A 21,076-nucleotide genomic window follows, 5' to 3' on the forward strand; every position below is an offset into this window, starting at 1 on the left:
TGCTGAAACTAGTGCGCAACTCAAAATGGTACTCAGGAGTTTCTATAGCACACGTTCACATACTTGTATACATGCAAAGGACACCAGTGTTGTGAGGAATGCTCCTAATGAGACCATGAATGATGTCCTGGGTGATCTCCTCCCAGACCTGAACCAGGGCGTCTTTGAGTTCCTGGACAATCTGAGGTCCAAGATGGAACGACCATCTTTGAACAGAGGGTGGGGTTTACGACACCAACTGTCTGCCATCTATAATCCAGTGATGAGATCCCTTCCCAGACGCCTTAACGCCCACTCACATCCTGGGCCTTTTGACCTCAGGAAATCACATGATAGGGTGGGGCCAGGTTTCACAATGAGTTCACCTGAAACCCTGGCTGATTGTGACCCTCAGTCGGGAGGAGCGTGAAGTCAGTCAACGGTATCGATTCCGTCATCCTCCAGGAACTGCCTGCATACTTGTGTCACATGAAGTCCAGGCCTTGTGTTGCACCAGAAGGAATCCAGGATCCACGTGGATCCAGGCAATGAATTTTTTTTTTCGTCTTTTCTCAAAGTCTCTTGAGTTTCGCAGTCCCTTCAACCTGGAAGGGCTCCAGGTTGACGCTAAATGATTTTCAGCCTGTTGCTTTGACTTCCCTTGTGATGAAAACTTGAAACTAGCAAAAACTTAACTTTTGCATGGTACTCAGGAAAACCTAGACGTCCTCCAATTTGCTAGAGAACAGAACAGGTAGAACAGGTAGAGGGGTAGACGATGCTGTGTGCACCTTGCTCTAGATGGTTCTGAAGCACCTGGATGGCATGCAAAACTTTTCCTGCTTACTTTTTTGGATTTTCCATGTACTTTTAATGACACCCAGCTCTATCTGTCCATGAAGCCAGATAACACACACCAATTAGTTAAACTGCAGGAATGTCTTAGGCCCTGAAAATCTTAGAAATATGGTATCTAAGCAGATTCTTACTCTGGATGGCATTACCTTGGCCTCCAGTAACACTGTGAGGAACCTTGGAGTCATTTTTGACCAGGACATGTCCTTCAACGCACATATTAAACAAATATGTAAGACTGCGTTCTTCCATTTGTGCAACATCTCTAAAGTTAGAAATATCCTGTCTCAGAGTGACGCTGAAAAACTAGTTCATGCATTTATTACTTCCAGGCTGGACTACTGTAATTCATTATTATCAGGATGTCCAAACAACTCGCTGAAAAGCCTTCAGCTAATCCAAAATGCTGCAGCAAGAGTCCTGACAGGGACTAGAAAGAGAGAGCAGATTTCTCCTGTTTTGGCTTCCTGTTAAATCCAGAATTCAAAATCCTGCTCCTCACATACAAGGTCTTAAATAATCAGGCCCCATTTTATCTTAATGACCTTGTAGTACCATATCACCCTATTAGAGCACTTCGCTCTCGCTCTGCAGGCCTACTTGTTGTTCCTAGAGTATTTAAAAGTAGAATGGGAGGCAGAGCCTTCAGTTTTCAGGCCCCTCTTCTGTGGAACCAGCTTCCAGTTTGGATTCGGGAGACAGACACTATCTCTACTTTCAAGATTAGGCTTCAAACTTTCCTTTTTGCTAAAGCATATAGTTAGGGCTGGACCAGGTGACCCTGAATCCTCCCTTAGTTATGCTGCAATAGACGTAGGCTGCCGGGGATTCCTATGATGCACTGGGTGTTTCTTCTTCACTCACTATGTGTTAACAGACCTCTCTGCACTGAATCATATCTGTTATTAATCTCTGTCTCTCTTCCACAGCATGTCTTTATCCTGTCTTCCTTCTCTCACCCCAACCAGTTGCAGCAGATGGTCCCGCCCCTCCCTGAGCCCGAATTGGATAAAGTGTTTATGAAAATGTTTTAAACTTTCCTTTAATCTGCTGGTTTGGGTTTCTTAGTTTGAGGAATAGAAAGACGTTGGAGCATATTGTTAAATTTTGTTTCAAAGTGTGAGGCATAACGCTAAATGATCTTGCCTTCTGTATAGAGGGAGGGTGACCCTGAAGGCAGAAAGGAGTTGGGGTGAGAGCAAACATCCTGTGTGAGTATGAGCAGTTGCCTTCAGGGAGGAGTTATTCTTTGTCTTGTTGTAAAACAAATAGATTTAAATTCACATTTGTTCCTACCACTATTAATGTTTTAAATTCTATAATGTGATTTGTGGGTTTTTGGGTGTATGTGTTATGTGTGATATTTATGCTGCTGGCTACAAATCAGATTGCCCCTCGTGGATAATACAGTTTATCTTGATCTTGATCTTTCCTATCTCCTGGAATTTCCTCCATGCTCTTGAGACCGTGCTGGGAGACACAGGAAACATGCTGGCAATGGCATGTATTGATCTGGCATCCTGGAGGAGTTGCAGTGCCTGTGCAAACTCTATAATATCCATGTATTACAGTAGCAGTCAATGTGATTGCAGCCAAATGCAAAACCAGTGAAAAAACATAAGAAGGGAAAAGTGTCCTCCACCCATAAAACCATTCTTGTTTTGGGGGCTGTATCATTGTTGCCCCTCTAGTGTCCCTGTTGAAGCAGTTGAAACTGATTAACAAGTGACCAGATCAACACCCCTGAAGTGTAAAACCCCTTTTCCATTAGGACCTACTCGGATCGACGGTTCACTATGGTTTTCAGGGTTTTCCATTAGTTAATAGTACCAGGTACTAAAATAGTACCTGCTCAGCCTGCTCAGCTGAGGTTCCCAGCGATATGAGCAGGTAGTAAAATGTGACATTGTCAGACTGCATGTCTCAGATAGGCTGGTCAGTAGCGTCACTCGATGAGAGCATCTCATTTCTGGAAATAAAAACAAGACAATGAGGGAAATGGCTAAAAAAAAACCCGACGCTGTGGTCCCCGAGTCTGACGAAAAGACACAAACCAAGCAGCAGGTATTTTCTTGCCTCGGTGTCCACCTTTGTTATAGTGTTCATGTTACATATTAATTACGTCACCATGCACGTTTGGAGGTATTGTAATGGGAAACCAGTCCATCCAAGTTGAGTCGTGGTGAACCGTGGCAAGACGATCCAAGTAGTACTAATGGAAACGGAAACTGACTTTATGCTACAGCTGATTAAAAAGTGTTCCTTTCCTTTTTTTCACCAGTGTATAAAACCTTAAGATTGAAAGAGCGTGTGCACACAGCTAATGGAAGGAATGTTTAAACCATGTTTTGTGCAATTCTGTCATATTTGAAGCTTTGCTCGTCTGATTTAACTTGTGATGCCATACATGCAGTTTTATGTCTCAGAACGACTATTGAAACTTGGTTCTGACTTGTTGATTTGTTTTGTGTTTTCCACTGACACACAAAGGTAATGTGCAATTCTGAATACCAGGAGTAATGATGACTTTATGACATCATCGTCTGAGTCACATCCTACCAGTCATGAAGGAAGTCTGAATTGTTGGATATGTAAGACAAAGTCATCACATCTGCCCCATTCACTGATTCCCACAGCAGATCAGCAACATTCAACATCTTTAGGGTCATGGCTCTAACTGAGAGATGAGGTAGGGAAAGGCACTGTTGCTATGGCGATGAGGAATGTGAACACGGTGGCTCAGCAGCACTCTGACAAAAGACGAGGCAAAATCCAACAACGACTGCACTGAATGCTAATGTGTTTTTACACGTCACCGTGTTGAACTAACATCCAACTGGAGTGCCATACCTCGGGTTCTTTACTCTCATGGCATATGCTCTAAATCAGCAGATATTTAGACATTTACACACTGAATGCATGTCATTATGTCAGACTGCAGTAAAATAATCTCAGAAAAAATACCTAAAGCACAGTGTACACCGACTGACATCATACGGTGTAGACTGCTGTATTGCCATAGCTCGTTTTGTTGTCAGGCTGCAGATGTTGCTTAACAATGTTTAATTCAATAATAACACAATAGAGACTTATCACAAACACAGTGAAGCTGACATTGCTCAATTTGCTGTTTTAAAAGAAAACCCAACAAGAGTTTATTTTAATAAAAAAAATTCAAATCACTCATCAGAAAAGCAAATGTTGACATTTTGCTTATGAACGACAAACTCAGACTTGGTTCCTTTGAAGGCCGGCCGTGTGATCTGATCTGTGCTGAGGTTTCTGCAAAGACTTCAGAAATAACTATCAGCACAAATCTGTTGCTGAGCATCAGCAGCTTATTTCACATCAAAATCTACTTTACCAGGACACAAACACACTCACACAATTCAGAATCACACTTTACTAACCACTAACCGCACGTCTTTGGACTTTGGAGGAAGCCAGAATACAGAATACCAGTTTAGGACAGGAGTTCCAGTCAGGCTGTACAGGTATAATTCTACCAATGGACAGAGGCTTAATTACAAAACACAATGGCCTGTATGAAACTTATTTAGATTTAATAACTCATTTGGCAGTGATGTCACAAACCCTTTGTCATAAGATGATTTTATGACTGAAGTGTGTCTGCATACACTTAAAAATGATCCTTCGGCAGTCACATAGAGGGAACCACCCTGCAGCTTATCATTTCTTATCTGTCTACAGCTGGAGAGCAGGGAGGCCCCTGATCGAGTCTGGTTGCTGCCTCATGTGTTACCTCTCTCCCCCACCCCAGGAAAGTTGAAATTGCAGGTCCCACATTGCCATCGTGCTGTGCAGGATGAATGCCCACATACTAACAGTCAGTGACTATAGCTACTTGCCATATACAGGGAGTGCAGAATTATTAGGCAAATGAGTATTTTGTCCACATCATCCTCTTCATGCATGTTGTCTTACTCCAAGCTGTATAGGCTCGAAAGCCTACTACCAATTAAGCATATTAGGTGATGTGCATCTCTGTAATGAGAAGGGGTGTGGTCTAATGACATCAACACCCTATATCAGGTGTGCATAATTATTAGGCAACGTCCTTTCCTTTGGCAAAATGGGTCAAAAGAAGGACTTGACAGGCTCAGAAAAGTCAAAAATAGTGAGATATCTTGCAGAGGGATGCAGCAGTCTCAAAATTGCAAAGCTTCTGAAGCGTGATCATCGAACAATCAAGCGTTTCATTCAAAATAGTCAACAGGGTCGCAAGAAGCGTGTGGAAAAACCAAGGCGCAAAATAACTGCCCATGAACTGAGAAAAGTCAAGCGTGCAGCTGCCAAGATGCCACTTGCCACCAGTTTGGCCATATTTCAGAGCTGCAACATCACTGGAGTGCCCAAAAGCACAAGGTGTGCAATACTCAGAGACATGGCCAAGGTAAGAAAGGCTGAAAGACGACCACCACTGAACAAGACACACAAGCTGAAACGTCAAGACTGGGCCAAGAAATATCTCAAGACTGGTTTTTCTAAGGTTTTATGGACTGATGAAATGAGAGTGAGTCTTGATGGGCCAGATGGATGGGCCCGTGGCTGGATTGGTAAAGGGCAGAGAGCTCCAGTCCGACTCAGAGCACAGCAAGGTGGAGGTGGAGTACTGGTTTGGGCTGGTATCATCAAAGATGAGCTTGTGGGGCCTTTTCGGGTTGAGGATGGAGTCAAGCTCAACTCCCAGTCCTACTGCCAGTTTCTGGAAGACACCTTCTTCAAGCAGTGGTACAGGAAGAAGTCTGCATCCTTCAAGAAAAACATGATTTTCATGCAGGACAATGCTCCATCACACGCGTCCAAGTACTCCACAGCGTGGCTGGCAAGAAAGGGTATAAAAGAAGAAAAACTAATGACATGGCCTCCTTGTTCACCTGATCTGAACCCCATTGAGAACCTGTGGTCCATCATCAAATGTGAGATTTACAAGGAGGGAAAACAGTACACCTCTCTGAACAGTGTCTGGGAGGCTGTGGTTGCTGCTGCACGCAATGTTGATGGTGAACAGATCAAAACACTGACAGAATCCATGGATGGCAGGCTTTTGAGTGTCCTTGCAAAGAAAGGTGGCTATATTGGTCGCTGATTTGTTTTTGTTTTGTTTTTGAATGTCAGAAATGTATATTTGTGAATGTGGAGATCTTATATTGGTTTCACTGGTAAAAATAAATAATTGAAATGGGTATATATTTGTTTTTTGTTAAGTTGCCTAATAATTATGCACAGTAATAGTCACCTGCACACACAGATATCCCCCTAAAATAGCTAAAACTAAAAACTAACTAAAAACTACTTCCAAAAACATTCAGCTTTGATATTAATGAGTTTTTTGGGTTCATTGAGAACATGGTTGTTGTTCAATAATAAAATTATTCCTCAAAAATACAACTTGCCTAATAATTCTGCACTCCCTGTAGAGTATCCAGCCAGTGATCCAGTCCCCCGTGGGACTGCTGAGGGTCACACAGAATGTAATACAGGTGAGGTATAGAGTTTCTCTGCAGCCTCCAGTTTCAATATGTATTCCTGGATGACAAAAACAGTCTTAACAAGTTCCAACATCCATCATTTGACAGTTCTTTGGCAGATCCATGCATAATAAACAGGATAAAATTAGAACAGTGTTTACTGGCAAAAATAGCAAATGTTCAAAAAGGAAACTGCTTTGCATTCTGCTTGGATTCATCAGAGGTGAGCAGCTGCTTTTATACAACTTTCACATTTTGGAGGGGACTTAAGTAAATACGGTATTTACTTAAGTCCGAAGTCTTGCCAAACATCTGCAGCTTGGCAGTGTATACAGCACTATAATGACCAGACCTGATTCTTTTGAAAACCATACATCTTTCCACAGGTCTCCACTTCATCAGACATCACCTAGACTCAGAGCTGGATGAGGACCAGCACAAACAGCAGCCTAACCGACAAAGATGATGGATCCATGGGGTCAGGAAAGCCAGAAGCAGGGCTGGAGAGGTACCTTTCATGTCCATTCACTGGAGGTGTGGATCTATTGCATGGCGTTCCTCACATCAAGAAGCTGCCGATCAAAATCAATACAGCTCTTCCTGCATCTGGAGCTTGTGAAGGACTTCTCAGTCATGCAGGACTCCTGTTCACTGCTGAACAGTCACAGCTTCACAGGAAGAACCTTGAGAGCAAACTGCTGCAGAAGCTGAACCATCACCTCACTGAGTGAAGAAAGGGCACATTTTTGCTAAATATGCAGAAACAGATGCACACCCATACAACTTATGGTAAACTGAGCTGCCTTGTATGAACATATGTTGAAGCTGCCTCGTTCTGTTTTCTCTGAGGCTGCTGTGCCATTTGGAGCAAAAATGAATATAAAGTTTACAGCATATCTTGTCACTGGAAATTGTTTGCACTGTTTATATATTTATATTATTTACTGTAGGTATTGGTGAAAAAAGCTTTATGTTGTGAAAAACTGAAATCTGGAAATTAGAATTGTTGTGCCTTATTTTGTTGTTTTTACATGTATTCTTTTTGAAAATACTAAAATTTGTATATTTATTTATTTTTGTTTGATAGCAGTTATTTAAAAAATAAATTGGACATTTCAAACAGTTACTCACTACTTGAGTAGTCTTTTCACCAAGTACTTTTTTACTTTTACTTGAGTAACTTTTTGAAGACTACTTTTCACTTTTACTTGAGTAATAATATTTTAAAGTAATGCTACCCTTACTTGAGTACAACTTTTGGATACTCGACCCACCTCTGTAAATACCAGACATTTATTGAAGAACTAATCAGATAAGAACAGTTTCAGTTAGTACCAACAGTATTTTTCCCCATAGGATTTATATTATGGTATCTCCATTCATAGTATCAGACAACTTTTGTATCACAGTACTAACACATTTCTTTCTTTCTTTCTTTCTTTCTTTATTCTTTCTTTCTTTCTCCTTGTCAATTTGAGCTGCTTATATCGAAGTCCAAGCCTCCCCCATAGTTCAGTAAACACTGCCAGAGAAAGAGCATCACCCTGGGATACATCACAACTAAAATGTGGTTTTTGCCACTGATTTCTCCCTTATATGCATGAATGATTCAAAGGTCAGTGCAAGTTGGTAACAAACAAAGAAACAAAGCAAAATTCCTCTGAAAATAGCCAACTGCAAGGACTGGAGTGAAAATTCAGCTAATATCCAACAAAAAATAATTTGAAAGGCGTTGAAAGCCTGGGGAGCTCCTGGCTCCTTGGGACAAAAATGCAGATAATGAGCGCTGGCTGAAGACTATTGCACAGTACTGCCTGCACTCTACTTTCTTCTGTCAGTTGAAAATCTACAGCGTGGGTCATTTATATGGATACATCGTAATAACATGGGAATGGTTGGTGATATTAAAGTCCTGTTTGTGGCACATTAGTATATGTGAGGGGGCAAACTCCTCAAGATGGGTGGTGTCCATGGTGGCCATTTAGAAGTCGGCCATCTTGGATACAACTTTTGTTTTTTCAATAGGAAGAGGGGCCATTTAGCTTCTGTCAGTCTGCCCCAGGGCAGCTGTGGCTACAACTGTAGCTGCTTCCACCAGTGTGTGAATGTGAGAGTGAATGGTAAATGGCCTGTATTTATATAGCCCTTTTAATAGTCCCTAAGGGCCCAAAGCACTTTACACATCCATTCACACGCACATTCACACACTGGTGATGGCAGCTACATTGTAGCCATAGCCACCCTGGGGCGCACTGACAGAGGCGAGGCTGCCGGACACTGGCGCCACCGGGCCCTCTGACCACAACCAGTAGGCAACGGGTGAAGTGTCTTGCTCAAGGACACAACGACCGAGACTGTCCAAACCGGGGCTCGAACCGGCAACCTTCCGATTGCAAGGCGAACGCCCAAACTCTTGAGCCATGATCGCCCCAGTGAATGAATAGTGGTATTGTAAAGCGCTTTGGGTGCCTTGAAAAGCGCTGTATAAATCCAATCCATTATTATTATTATTATAACAAAGAGCAGAAAACCAAGCTTGGGGGAGAGCATGCATGATTGCGGGGCAGACGGTCAGCAGAGTCTCGCTGAGCCTAAAATGGCTCTCACCTCCTCCAGGAACAAAAGGCAGTACACATCTAAGGCCATGTCCGCAAAATGATGCGTTTTCATTTGAAAACGCATCATTTTCTCTCCATTTTGGCCTCCCGTCCACACTGAGATGGCGTTTTCCTCAAGGAAAAACGCAACATTTTGAATTTCAATTCAATTCAATTTTATTTATATAGCACCAAATCACAACAAAAGTCGCCTCAAGGCGCTTCATATATGCTCTTGAAAACGCATACATTTCAAAACGGAGCTGCCCCGTCGCAGTGTGGACACTCGAAAATGCAGACTTTCTAAAACGATGACGCATTTTAGTCATGTGATGCAGTCATGTGACCAATTAAACAAAGATAGCGGAGTGCATTATACAGCAGTTGTTTTGTTTGCTCTCAATTTTGACAGCTCTTTGACAGTTCTCACTCACTTTTGCGCAGGACTGGAACGTCAGCGTTTTGGGCCATTTCAATGTGGATGCTCAACTCTGTGAAAATGACTGAAAACGCAAGTGTGGACGCGGAGCGTTTTCAGACAAAAACACCATTTTGGTATCTATCCAGGCCAGTGTGGACGTAGCCTAAGAGACAAAAGACTCAACAAGAGACATGTTAAAATCCAGTGGCACCAAGGCATTATACAATAAAATAATGTGAATAATACATAAATAAAAGAACTTCCTATACAGGTGAAACAGCATTTCAGTACGCTGTATACTGTGTATATTGTTGTATTGACAATAAATTTCTTGAATTTTGAATGTATGAGTAGCTAATATTAGCAAGTTAGCTAAGAAGAGACAACTTGTAGCATAAACAAGACAACTGCAGAGGACAGCCTATGTGCTCCCTCTGAACTTATAATCCAAATATATGACACTAACATTAAGTTAGTTTTGAAAATAAAATTAAAACAGAACAAGGTATTTTATCAGAGTTCCCAAGGGTCACATCTGCTTAGATTTAGGCACAGCAATTAATACGACCTAAATGTTGATTGTTAACAATCATTGTTCCCCTGAAGTGGAATTTGATGTCGCTGCCAAATGGAGTAGATCTGGGCTCATTCTGCAGGTCCCCCTGGGCTTAACAACCTCAGCAATGAATAAATTCATGCTTGATGTAGCTGCAATCACATCCCCCTTTTACCTCTACACACACACACACACACACACACACAAAACCTGAATGTTAATGCAGATGAAGGTCACGGCAGTGTGTTTTGCTCTGGGATCTAGGCCTTTTGACTGATGACTGTCCCCCGGCTAAATGTGAACACCTCCTTTTCAATCTGATGTACTCCATTTGCCATGTCACAGGGAGATATAGCATTCGGTAAATCTACTCGTGGGAGCTACGTGCAAAATAATTGGAAAGGGGATCAATTATTTATCCATGTAATGTTTAAAGTCCTTGTGCTGACACAGTATGACAGAAAGCATTCTTGTTTTCCACCTTCTGTCCATCTGCTTTTATGCCTCAGTGATAAACCATGGACGACACTCAGTGAGCAATAATTTAAATATATTCCTGCCATTTGTAACTAAATGTTGACAAACCCAAATCAAGCTACTGTATTCTAGTGTGACCTCCACTCACAGTGTGTCTAAACTGTAACACTTTTTTTGCCAGTTAGTCTTAAATAAGTAACAAATTTGTAAATGTAAACAAACAGAATTATTAATATCAGATGATATCTGATACCTTTAAACAGGGTCACGTTAAAACAGTTATGTCTAGAGGTGTAGATGATTTTCAGAAGTAATTTTGGAATTAAAGTGTAACTATTGTTTGGCTAAGATCAAAGTATTACTAACACTTTATTTCATGAAGTCATTTTTAACAGTTTACTTGTGTAGATTTTGCACTTTTTTAATAGTTCACAGTCTTCCATCCCTCACCTCTAACCGGTCGCAGCAGATGGCCCCGCCCCTCCCTGAGCCTGGTTCTGCCGGAGGTTTCTTCCTGTTAAAAGGGAGTTTTTCCTTCCCACTGTCGCCAACTGTTTGCTCATAGGGCTGATTGTTGCAGATGTCTCTCTGTAATGGTAGAGTCTTTACAATAATAAAGCACCTTGAAGAGATTGTTGTTGTGATTTGGTTGTTGATTTGTTGTGATATAAATAAAATTGAATTGAACCAAATAATCAGAAGATGACTTATTAAATATTAACTACAAACAATAGCTACGTCCCAATTCAGAGGCTGCATCCTCCTGAGGACCCAGCCTTTGCGGTCTACGTAGGCCGAAAAGGCCACAAGTGCGAGGCAGTGAAATGGGACGGTCTAGCCTTCAAGATTAGCGTCACCGCTGTCTCGATGGAGTTTAATAAACTCATCCGTCTGCTCCCTGCTATCTAAAGTATAACAGGACACTGGAGTAAATTCTCGACCATCTCACACTCACACTTTACTCAGGAACAAATAAGACCCTGAAAAAAGCTAAACAATAATATTTTTAACTTATCTGAGTGACTTGTATATCATGATTAACCTGAGTAGGGAAAGACCGCGAGGGTCTGAAACTTTGTGCCAGGAGCTCGATGTTAAATGGACTGGACTGGTACTTATAAAGCGCTTTTCTACTCTCCCAGAGTACCCAAAGGACTCTATACAACATGCCACATTCACAGTCTTCTAAGGTTCTTAGTGCTTCCTAACTACATACACATCACTCTCCGATGGACACATTGGGTTGGACACATATCCTTGGACTGCCCAAGGATACTTGGCATGCAGACTGGAGGAGCCAGGGATTGAACCACTAACCTTCCAAACAGTAGCGGACCTGCTCTACCACCTGAGATACAGCCACAGATGTTCTCGCCGGCTCATCGAGATCCCGGCTAGCTATGGAGCTGGTGGGTAACAGACGTCTCCGAAAATGTCAGGAGCACTTTGCAAATATGTGATGTCTTGATAAACCGAGCAGATATTTGAAGTTTACACAGCTACATTCTCGCCTGAAAATATGTTAAAAGTTTATTTTGTTACCTAGAAAGAGTAATAAGAGCAATATTAAAACAAGTAGCTGCCGCCATTGTTGAAAACTGGAATTGGCCGCGCTATGAATTCTGGGATATGGTGGGCGATGAAGGATACACCTGACCCATCCTTCAAATCTGGGGGAATGAATGTCGGCCGCATTTGGACAGCCTTCGCGTCGCTGTGACCTCAGGAGGATCAAGCCCATGAATTTGGACACCCCCTTTGTTGCATCTGGCCATTTGTCTTCCTGTTTCTATAATTTTCTGGGGTTAGTCGATAGGGGTGGCTGTAGCTCAGGAAGGTTGGTGTTCAGTTCCTGGCCATTCCAGTCTGTATGCCAAATATCTTTGGGCAAGATACTAACCTCTGATGCATCCATCAGAGTGTGAATGCTAGATAGAAAGCACTTAAGCATAAAAAGTACTTGCATAAATAGGTATATTATTTTTTAGAAAGTGATTTGAGGTTTCAGGTAGAGCAGGAAAGTGCTGTAAAAGAACCAGTCCATTTCTCAAATAGGGAAATTTGATTTTCATAAGAAGTGACCAGGCTGGATGACAAGAAACAGGAGTATCACCCCAGTTCGAGCAGTTGTAAATAAAAATTTGGTGAAGGATTTTAAAGATGGAGCTGCAAGGCAAAATGATTTAATGGTTTTATCAGGAGTTGAAGCTGTATTACAACCACTTTTGTAGATATTTCAGTTAGTGGGGCAGTTTGAGCTCTTGTTAGCAGAGTAGGGACAATCTGTGAAATCATTTCAGAGAGCCAACTGACCTGGAGCTGCATCAGCTGTATGTCTGAGATAAAGTAGTATTAGTTTACTATTTCCATGCTCGGTACCGGTGTGAGATTTGGGTTACGAGAGCACATGTTGTCAAATTGAATCATTTGATTGGTTAGATACTCAGACATACAATATTGTTTATATGCAGAAACATAATTTAACCTTCAGAACTGTTTTGTTTTACTTTAAACGTCAGTTAGTCTCGAACAATGGCCTCAAATTATTGCGTTATGTATTGTTATGCTACAAAGGTAGCCATACTGCTTAAAAATGTAAAAAAGCTTTATACTTGTTTTAAAAAGAGGTAAACATGTTCTAAATTTAAATTACTACACCATGGTTACAACTTCTTCCTGCCTACTTGTAATAGCAGTGTGCCAGAAAGCTCTCAGGGATAAAATTTACAGTTAATTCAATAATTACATTTCTGTAATTAGATTAAAACCCTCAGAGAAAAAGACACAGATCGAGTCAGTGATAAAAAGGCTGTGAGTACAGGAAGTAACAGTGAGTGATGCTAAAAGGAAGGCACGAAGAATGGCAGACTGAGGGAAAAATAAGATATCAGAAGTAACAAAGGAGGAAAACAAAGAAAGGCAGAGGGTGATGATAATAATGAACGGGGTTGATGGCTGTGCTCACACAGAACAATCCTAACCCTCCATGGTCCAACTGCTCCGTGCAGCTTGTTGTCCACATCAATTTAGTGAAATCGCCCTGTATTGCTGGGAAAAAAGTGCTTAATGATTCATGAGCTCCCATTACAATCACACCAACTTCCTAAGAAAGCCTCAGTAAAGGACGTGTGAGGAGCTGAACTATAGCAATATGAAGCTTGACTTTCATTAACAGAAAGAACAGGGTTGGTGAGCAGGTGGAAAAGTATGCACTCTATGTCTGTGGCAGATGATGGATCGAACATTTGACCTTCAGTCCTCACTTTCTTCTCGCTGCCCAGCAGCTAAAGCAATGACTGCTGGTGGTGTACGTTATAGGGTGGATGTTAGTATTACACCACCAATGTAATAATAATATTTACACTTCTGTCCAGCAAGGCGGCAGCTTTTCAGCCCTTTTTGAGATGTGACTGTGATTGCTGGGAGTCTGGCCATTAAAAACCAGCATATTAACAATGCAAAACTCAAGTATTTATAGATGGTACTATACAGCAGAAGGTTTATCAGGGAGAGAGCACTACATCATAGACAATGGGACCTGAGAACAGAAAGTCAAAAGTTGTATGAGAAAAAAGCCAGATGCAGAATGAAAGGCAGATTTTGGATTTGCTGTTAATGTGACTGTGATAATGAATAAACTGAACTGCAGTGCAGTTGGTATTTAGGTAGAGAGCTCAGAAACAGCACTGCACAAAATCTGCTTTTAGATACATAACTGAGCGACCAAATGACCGGCTTTACCCCAAACCTTTCAACAAGAATTCAGTTACTTACAGCACTTGATAAAAAATTAACAAAATAATCTTCTACAGGAGTCATAAAAGAAACAAAGAAAGACTTTAACTGACATCTCAGCTTATTTCAGTGCTTCATAAGCTACTGTCACTTTAAGTGCAGAAGCTTTCACTCCCATACTTTATTTAGCTTGCAAAGAATAAATAAAGAATGGCACCCTTTCAAATCTAACACCCATGCTTGCTATTTTATGATCTTTAACAAATTTCACATGGAGGTTTGTTATTTTTTCACTAAGACTCTCACAGCCCCCAGACTACAGCAATTACAATAATGAGTTATTATTTCCAGTATTAGGCTTAAATAATGAGGTTTGGAATTATGATAATCTGGATAAAGAGTGAGTAAATACGCAGCGATTTCACTACAGCTTCTCCAATTAACGTGCTCAGTCAACCGGAACATTCTGCCAGGCAACATGCACAACACAAACTGACATTTCAGAGCAGCCATTCGATATGTTAGCGCTGTACCATGGAGATATCTGGCACACACTTGCAGACAGACACACAATATTGCAACCACACACACAGTCTGGTGCACAAGCAGACACGCAAGCCACCACTACCTCACTCCCCCCCTCTCCACTGTCTGTGTCTCACGCTGAGGCAGTGAGGTGCTTTTGCTGAAACAGAAAAGAGCAGCCTCCCTGCCCAGCAGAAAGATCAACACAGGCATCACTGATGGACCTATCTGGTGTAGGAAGGCAGAGGAGCCGGCAGTGATTAGAATGAACTATTTCCCACCATGAAGTCCAAGCTTAATCTTCTATGTTGAACAGATAGATAGATAAAAAGCTTGTAGAAGCTAATATACATAACCTCCTGTTGTGCTCACAAAAATCAATGTTTGACTGAAGGTGCTACTGTGGATAACCTCCAGGCCATGGATTGGGTGTGCAGGTGCTACATGCAGATTGTAACTCATTTCAGCTTCTAGAATGTTCTTCTTTTCAAAAACTTAGTTGTGGAATGCCGTTGGTGTTTCTGGATGTGGTGGAGATGAAAAATTCAAAGTATTCACACCCCGAAACTCAAGCACCCTTAAGGAAAGTGACTGGAAAACACACCAGCAAGTCCACTTCTGAATGGCCCAAAAACCAAAACAGAAAACGTCTTTGGTGAGACCGAGTCAAAGTCTCTACTCTACTCCTCCTCATCTAAAGAAGCCAGCTGTGGTGGTTGACGAGGATGCCTCCTTAGACCACATCGTTGGATGTCATATGTTGAAAATGCACTCAACATGTCAGGCCGAAAATTTTGTTCTTCATAAATAAACTTAGAGTTGAAATATTTTAAAAAATGGTAAATGATCCACTCTGAGACAACAATTGTCCATATGTTGCCCATGAACTGAAGTTTCTCACACCTGTTATAAATATGCTCCGCAGGTAAGTCAGATTATAAGATTATACTCTCTCCATGAACCTTTGTGTCACAGCACCAGCCAATGGACCGCCTATGCCTACTGCAGCCACAAACAGACAAATGCATTTATCACCCCAGGAGTGTGTCAAACATGTCAGGATCAACAGGATTTGATTATGATACATTATAATAATAATGGCAATAATCAATATTTAAGAAACAGGCCTCAGAATTAAAACTCTAATAAATAACCAGGATAAAACAATATTCTTGTCCTGTATGTTTACCATAAGTACAGTATGTCTGCTGTTCCCATCTCCCCTTGCAGATTTCAAACAGCACTTCACAGACAGACAACTACAGCACCTGTGTGTAGCATGAGCGAACCAGACTGCTTTCAGTGTGCAGGGATTTCACAAGCACTGCGAGGTGGAGGTGATCTAAGCGCTGAGGCAGGATGGATATAATCATCATTTGTTTTCCCTGAAGGTGACTGAGATAAGCAGCCCAGCGATGGATGTGTGGAGCGAGAGGGCAGCCCTGCAGATTGATGTTGTGTTAACATGAAATGAATTGCCAGAGGGAGGGAAGCTGTATAGTGTTTGGAGATATGATAAGAGATCAAGCAGAGATGGAGGTTGTGGGCATGTGCGTCACCATTCGTACGCGTGTGTGGGAACATGAATTGTTTGTGAATAAGCAGCTCTGAGAGCAAACGGCAAGCCATCGTGTGAGATTCAACGGCAGTATCCAAATGCACCTCCGCTGCATTTATGGGAAAGTAGAGAGAGCAAAAAGAGTGCGAGAGAAAAGAAAGTTGAAGACAAGAAAATGTGAAAGACAGTCAGAAAGAGAACACCAAAAATGGACACGTACTCTCATCTGGGATCCTGTGCCCCCTTTCCCCTCCTTTGACTGTCTGTAGCTCCAGTCTGTCTCCCTCTCACCGGTGGGTCCGAGTATCAGCTTCTCGTAATGAAAGCACACACTTCCCCTGCTCACACTACCCAGCTTCCAAATGAGGCCTGGGATCTGCCATCGACATCCATCCCTCCCTTGACTGTCTAACGGGTTTGTGATTTCCAAATTCTCCAATGTCTCAAGGTCGTTGCCATCCAGGAGGAGGGAAGGGGCTGTGACTGTGAGCTTTGTAAGCTCCTGTTTATGTAGAGGAACTTACAAAGAGCTAATTTATAGAGCTTAAAAATGCAGCTGCAAAACCTGCAGTTCCTCCAGATGCTGCTGGTTCCAAAGTGGACTCCATTCCCAAAAAATCCCAAATTCAGAGCATTAAGAAGTATGTCTAGGGTCCAGTACAAAGTGCAGATTGACCCCGTTGATTGTTTCTGCCCATCTTTCTTCTTTCCAACAAACCAATCACAAGGTAGTTACTGGTGCACCTTACCCATTTTTGCACCTGAACACATGCATGCCCGAGCCAGTTCATTCAGGTGAAACCATAAATATACATCTTTAGAAATCCAGCATTACTTTGGTTTACCCACTGATGTAACTGCCATAGTGTAGAAGCCTTAGATGTAGCGGCAGCAGATGTGGTGTCAGTGGGTTCTTTGTTATACAAAGTGATTTTGCCACCAACTCTATATCACTTCATAACAACATAAATGTCTGGAGTAAATGGTGACCAATGAGGATTTGTGCTGGAGGGCAGTTCATGCAACGATTCACTGCACATGGAGTTAAAAACACCTCACACACCATCCTTTATCATTCCTATCCCCGCCCCCAAAACCAACCCCAGTAACAGCAAAGGTTCACATTTGTGTTCACAGTGGCAGAGAGAGCGTACACAGAGACACGTGCTGTTTTAAGCCAGATCTTTACTGTGCTGACATTTAACCCACAGCAATCTGAGGCAGACAATTGCTCTGTGACTATCCAGTTACTCATGGCAACCAGGAGCTATGTAAAGCAGCTAGCATGCCTCACAAACATTTTATTGCTAATTAATGAACACTCCATCGTTAATGAGCAGAGCTGTATTTCACTCCGGTGAGAAGTGTTGCTGTATTTTTGTAACCAGTGATATCAGAGCTGCCGCTGCACAAACTCTCCTCCACTTGCACTTCGGCTGATAATCATCACAAAGCTACATCATTTAGGACAAACCGCTGTCTGCCCTGAGACACTGATGTTTTTAACACAAGTATGGAAGCATTAATAAAGAGTTGCACCGCTGCCTGCCTTCTCATATAACTTATAGAGAATTGTCCTTCTACACTGGGTGAAACCACACTCAGTGTCCAAGTCAGCCTGCAAAAAAAACTGCAGTGAGCCAACATGCTGTTCTACCCTCGGGGGTAGTCTGAGGTCCTGGACCGATCTGGTAATGTACATTGCAAGTATACCTGCACAATACATTTTGCTTGTTGTTTTGTTGTTTTGTTTGCTGGCATATTCTGAACGTTGCATTTTGACTCCATAGGCATCAGAGCAGCTGTAGTCCTCAGGACAAGTTTTACATTTTAGGAAATATTCTCCATCCAGCCAGGCTTTCTGCTACACTGTGCCTGATCACTTGATTGATTGGTACAGATAATGGGGTGTCACCTTTACTTTCTCTCTATTATACTGTTGTGTGAGTACGCCTGAGCCTGCTCCAGCTCATGGTGAAAACCATGAACAAAACTTCTGCTTTAGAAATAAGTTTTCCTGCCCAGCATTAACCTCCTAGCACCTGCCGTACACATATGTGGACATCACATTTTGGCTTGTCTAGACCACAATACTAAATTTTCCTCTACAAGGCCCTGATGTCATCTTCTCAGAAACTACATCAGGTAAAAATATCATTCTTTGTTTTTACATTCATCAGGTCCCAATCAGCCCAAAGAGCAAAGAGAAAATAAAAATGCAGTTCAGGTCTTTGGAGATTAGGATTATCTCCTGAACTTTGTTTGTTTCATTAAGCAGCATTGGCATTAGCAGGTTAGTACCCTGAATTTAAGGATGTGGCCTTTCAGTTTTTTGTTTCTATCTACTGATGAAGATGTCAGTGGTCTTCCACTCCCACACAGTCTGAGGAGCAAAACAGGGAAACTGTTTGGTTTTTAATAGTTATGAATACTAATATACACTCAACCTGGATGCCACACACAATTAATATTTCAAACCAAGAAGCATCTTGTTTGGCCTTGTCTTGTTTTTCATGCACAGAGAAAGTGACCTCCTCCTGCTAATCTCAGCTGCTTGCAGCTTCAACATTCATGCACTGCTTTGCAGGTGTTAACAGAGTTCAGAGCGAATGTCTTATTATTACCGATCTGGGTGAATCTGCCTTATAATGGAACCCAGTTTTTGGGAAATTGAAGTTTATGGTTAGAGCATGAAAAATAGAGAATACCTGCAAACTGTGGGACAAAAAGGAAAACATGTTTTGCCAGCGGCCTGTTTTACACCTTGGGGACTGGATTCAACTTACATCCACAGCATTCACAGGCACTTTTACACAGTTGGGGAAGATGTGAGCTCATGGTGGAGATATTGATGCCTTTGCATTTGGTGGAAAATGCCTGAAGGCCATGTGAGACAGGAAAGTTGAAGGAGAGCCTCAAAGAACTGGCTCCCCAAACTGGCCTACTGGTTCCAGTAGATTGGCTTGAGATGACGTGGCACTCCAAACAAAGCTATTTCTGTCTTTCAAGCTTGCTTACTTCATTCTGATGACAAATGGCCAAAGTCTGGCCTCCCATAGAGGCCATTTTACACTTTAACTCAATTCATTAATGCTCTAAAAATACCAACATTCAAACAGCAGCACAGCTCCAGATGTCTGAAGGTTGGAAAACAAAGAAACCATGTAAAACCGTGTTTTCCTGAACAACAAACACTTGGGAAAAAAAGGGGGGGGGGATTAGTGGATATGCATCGAGAACTTCGGCTATGCGTAGCTGGAAAACACACTTTGGTGTTTCTACGATGTGTCTGCGTGGCCACAGAGGTAAGCAGAGCCATGCTGTCTTCTTATGCAAAAACCTTTTCCTTCAGAATAAAACTGAAGATACAAAACAAGCACACATCAAGTTAGGGCTGGGGAATGAGTCAAAGCTGTGTCCCGTGTCAGTTATTTTGGGTCTTTGTTTTTAACTGCTGTTAATTCTTCAGCACTTTAAACACTACGTGACCCTGACCTGTCCAGAAACATCGTGGAGGAAAAGTCAAACGCTGGCTGACTGCAGGGCTGGAGCCATTTGTACCAAATGAAAACGCTGAGTCGGCTGTTTGTAAATAACAAAAGATGAAATTAGAAAACTGTGTGAGGAATGGCTTTGACAGTAATGCCATTAAAACCATAACTGAAAAAATATAAAATAAAATAATGACTGAGATCAAATGGGAGGTCACATCAGCCAACATCAGTCTTACTGCTGGTGTCGTGGGGTGCATGCTGTGCACAAACACATCCACCAGATAAAGTGCAGCAGGAGTTTAGATGTGTTTAGAGTCTGATGCTCAGTGATAAGAGACAGCATTCAGACAGCTAAAGGAAATCTCTGAAAGTCATCTAATGATAGTGATTCCATATATTCTGCCCGTGAGTGTAGTCAGGGATGGGAGGCTTTTAGCAGGTCACATGGTCCTGTGGGCTTTGTGAGAACATAACCAGAGAGCATGCAGCTGAGGTAAACACTTCCAGGTCATAGGTCACCTTGGTTGGGGGAAAGCTACTCTCTAAGCAAAGTGATGTGGAATGTATGTAAGGATGTGTTCATGAATGTTGGGGAGGTGAAGGCTAAAGAACCTGACTTAAAATCAGAAGAAAAGAATGCAATGGATTCTGTATAATGACGTATGTTTGCATGAATGAACGGCTGACGTCCAGTTTTGACACAGACACGGAAAAAGATCAAAGATCAGGCCTGGTCCAAGCAAACACAGGACAGGGATCATTTCATTTTACACAAAATTAGCTCCTAAACATGGGAACTCTAGATGGAGCACATCTAAGAACACTGTGAATGTGGGCCAAAGTCAGAGACAGAGCGTAGAGAGAACAGAGGTTCAAACTGGTCCCTGGTGTGTCTGTGTTCTTCCTGTTCCTGACTGATCACCCTGCTTCCTCTACAGGTGAGGCTTCCTGCTCCGCTGCTCGCTGCTACCTGAGCTGGGAATAGATGCTGCCTGCAGAGCCGAGGGAGTTCTGAGAATCTGAACCCAAGAGGACGTTTGGCAACAGCTCGGTGTTAGAGAGCAATTCTGCGCTCAGTCAACAGAGATACCTGTGAAACTTTCTACAGCCAGTCACCGCGCAAACCTGCTTCATTGTTTATACAAATTAAAATGGCCGACTGGAAGTTTTAGTTTCACTGAAGCCTGGAAGATTGTCCATATTCCCGACAGGCAGGCAACAGGAGGGGACAGTGGGAGATGTGATGACTGAAAACAGAATCAAAGACACAGGACGTTAGCACAATATTATGTCATGTGACTGGTTGGGTACATACAGACTGAAGAGTGCACAGCTTGTAAAATCAGGTGGAGTTATATCATACTTTAGGGTAAAATACTACTGTCTT

General features: G+C 42.1%; 1 protein-coding gene across 5 annotated transcripts in view; it reads right to left on the minus strand.

Annotated features, from left to right (window-relative positions):
* kcnc2 (potassium voltage-gated channel, Shaw-related subfamily, member 2) overlaps positions 1–21,076 on the minus strand; it is a 111,585-nt gene that overhangs the window by 36,096 nt on the left and 54,413 nt on the right. The gene's annotated exons all lie outside the window — the stretch shown is intronic.

The sequence above is a fragment of the Simochromis diagramma genome, unplaced genomic scaffold (assembly GCF_900408965.1).
Source record: "Simochromis diagramma unplaced genomic scaffold, fSimDia1.1 OVJJ01000331.1, whole genome shotgun sequence".
Classification (NCBI taxonomy): domain Eukaryota; kingdom Metazoa; phylum Chordata; class Actinopteri; order Cichliformes; family Cichlidae; genus Simochromis; species Simochromis diagramma.